At 37.2% G+C, this 3,494-nt stretch overlaps 1 pseudogene; it reads left to right on the top strand.

Moving 5' to 3' along the window:
- The first annotated feature begins 1,009 nt into the window (after positions 1-1,009).
- LOC114714103 (uncharacterized) lies at positions 1,010-3,494 on the top strand (annotated as a pseudogene).

Raw genomic sequence — 3,494 nt, 5'->3', positions numbered from 1 at the left:
TTGTATCAATATTCAGTATTCATTATACTTATTTAATTTTGAATGATTTTTGAGTTAGAAAGTAGAAAAATAATTAAGTTTTATAAATATACTAAAACATTTTTTGTCATAGTCCACTCCTCTTAGCTACTACAAAAAGTAGTTTCATAGTATATTATTAGTAATAACAAAATTAAGGCTAAGTTTCCATTTTAATAAAGTTACATTAGATTATTTAGAAGGATATAAATAATTAGTTAATTAATATAGTATATTGTTTTGGGCATAGAAGCCCGCCCTGCCCAGCCCGCATTTGCCCAGCCCAAATTTATTAGGGCTTTTCATGGGCAGGGCTGGGCAACGGGCTGCATTTTCCAGCCTTCATTCTTCGTCTTCGTCGGGCTGGGCATCGGGCAAGGGTCCCGCCCTGCCCAGCCCTGCCCTGCCCTGCCCATGTGCAGCCCTAGAGCTAACCATGTCACTCTCGTAAGAAGAGAACAATCTGCCCATGTTTGATTCACGGTTGAAAATGTTTATATACAGATAGCATATATTTGTTAGGATTAATATAATTTTTTATCTTTTAATTTTATTCTTATTTTGATTTGAAGTCCAGCAAGATAAAATATTAAGTTTTTATTAAATTATAAGAACTAATATTTAAAAAAATTAAAAAATTAAAATTTATGATTTAAAATTTAAGGGATTAAAATCAAAATAATTTTTTTTAAAAGACTAAAGTTTATATTCAATCTATTTGTTATTTATTATATTGTAATTGTTATTTTTATTTGTAATTCAAAAATATAAATAACTTATTGACCGTAAAACTGCTTTCATTGTCTTGTCACAGACGTCCTATGCTCTGAACTTCACATGTTTATTTGGACTTTTTACATGTTATAAGAAAATCAATAATTAAACATTTATTATTATTGTCATTTAGTATTCCTCAAGACTCATTTCGCAACGCTTCAAAGTGAGTGAAGGAGTATTAACGCATATGTCTGGATTCCCCGTTTTTGCCATCCGCTGAGAATTCCCGCTTGGCCTCTCTGGGGCATTTGGCGGGAGGGAAAAGGGAAGGAAGAATGAGCTCGTCGGCTATGGAGGATGAGGCCCCTGACCTGGTCTGCCAACTTGAACACGTTCAGGCTTGGTCGATGCTCTCAGCGCCGTTCGTTGGAAACGCCACCAGGTAGTTTATTCTCACTTACATCCTCATTTTCCACTTGGATTGCGTCCCCGAACTATCACAACTATATCGATCTCTATGTGAATCAATTAGCTTATCGCTGTCGTCGCATCTAGGACGCGGTGGTAGAGTTGTCTGAGCACGGCATCGTTTTGATTGTGGAAGAAAGCGGTTGTCTTCAGGCCAAGGTTTATCTCAAACGCGAGGTACCCATTTTGCTTGTAATATTTGCATTCTTACTGGTATATCATCATAATTACGTATTGCGACGGTCTTCTTAGTTTCTCTGGGGAGTTCTGGTCGCAACATTCAAGTTAAATTCGAGTGGCATTCAGTATTTTGCCCTTTTTGCTCATGCAGTAATGCCTAGATTTGAGTTTGAATGTGTCTGTACTTGTAGCTATTCGCTCGTTATGATTACAACGCACAGGGACGGCCTCGTTTTGGAGTAAGCTTGGGCCTTCTAGTGGATTGTTTAACGCATTCTCGGTTCCTGGTCAGTCAAGCATGATTGAAATTCAGTACCCTGGTCCTGACATGCAGGTTCTTCTGAAGTAAGTACCTTCGTTGATAATTTGTGTTTCACTGATTCGGGGACATGCAATGCTGACAGATTCGTCTTTCCTTGGCAAATTATTTATTAATAGACATTTTCATTTTTAGTGCCTGACAATGGCAAGGGCTGATAAGACCTGAAAATTCACTGGTTACTGAGTGCTAATTACAGTTCGATGGGCCCATTTCTTTAATCTGATGCGTTAATTAACGTTTATCATTTTGTAAAGTAAAGCTGTCCCCGGGAAGAAATAAATAATACTTTATCAAGTGAGAACTTCTGATGGATTCTGTCATTCTTTTTAGTCTAACTGGCATGCTGGCAAGTTTCATGGATTTTTATTGAACACAATATCTTGGTTACTTTTAGTTTCTTACAGTGCTACAGGTGTAAAACTACACATTTTGTGGAACGGCCTGATCCATGAATGAATTTACCTTCTTCACTATTTTAGGAAAGTTGATTCGGAGGTTGCTAGCATTTATGCAGAGATCAGGACAAGGATTCCTGACACAATGCCATGGGACTACAACTTTGAACCGGCTGGAACAAATCCTCTAACGTTTACTGTTAAGGTATGCTGCAAAGTTCTGATATCACCATGTCCCAGTTAGATGCTGCTTAACATTTCAGGTCTTGCCACCACAAATGCTGCTTTATATGTACACCTTGTTTCCTCAAGTTTCCAAATCTTGTATTTGCTTTATGAGATTGACAATAAGGTTTTTAATATTTAACTCTATAATAAGCTACTCTGCACTTGTACATGCTAATAAATTACTTTTGAGTTATGGAATAGGCCGCTTACCAACCTTAATGGTGCTCATTATTAAAATTCTTGGGTGCACTAAATGATGCGAGTTGTATTTTTTGTACTGTTTTTGAATTTATGGATCTATTCATGCTTTTTGAAAGAAAAACCATCTTGTTTAGTTTATTTTGGAGAATGCACTGCAACTTATATTCCAATTATGATATCAAAATCTAGTCTGCAGCACTGAAGGAAGCTATTGAGGATCTAGAATGGCCTGGATCAAGCATCCAGATCATTCTACAGCCAGTTCCCCCTTCTGTAACCTTGAAAGGTGAAGGCCATGGAGACTTGCAGGTTTGTGTTGTCTTGAACTAATGAATGAGCTCTTGTCGCTCTGGATCAATCTTATAGTGACAGTTTTTCTCATTCTCGCAGATAGACCTTATGTATTATGCAAATACTGATCTCTTGGCAGCATTTCATCAGTGTGATCACCGGGTTTCTTACAAGTAAAGTTTTGCATCATTACTTGAAGTAAAGCATGTTTTCCCTACCGTCATAATATCAAGACATTTCTTTGAATTCATGTCAGCAGGTACAAATACAAGTTCCTCAGAGCGACAACAACAAACATACCAAGCAGTGTTATCAAGGAAAACAGAGGAAGCAAGCTAACCGTTGGGAGAGGTGGACTTTTGAAAGTTCAGCATCTGGTTTCGATTGGCAAATTGCCTTCCTCACATGCATATGTAGATTCTGTGGGTTACCAGCAGCCGGGCCGTATAGCTTATATTGAATTTTTTGTGAAACCAGAGGAAATCGAAGATTCGGAATAATTATTAGACAGTTTTTGGAATATTACTGCTGCCAGGCTTTGCAGTGTACCTTGACTTTTTTAATGAATCGCTGTTGAAATCAAGTACAGGAGTAATTAAGTTTTTCTTTTTAGTTTTACTATGTAAACCATAAATTTCTAGTACAGGAAAATGTTCCTTTTCCCCTTCTAGTAA

Source organism: Neltuma alba, unplaced genomic scaffold (genome assembly GCF_004799145.2).
Source record: "Neltuma alba isolate B1F8T4 unplaced genomic scaffold, ASM479914v2 tig00011485_pilon, whole genome shotgun sequence".
NCBI classification, from domain to species: domain Eukaryota; kingdom Viridiplantae; phylum Streptophyta; class Magnoliopsida; order Fabales; family Fabaceae; genus Neltuma; species Neltuma alba.
The sequence above is the reverse complement of the archived record's forward strand: the minus strand, read 5'-3'. Positions and strand labels throughout refer to the sequence as shown.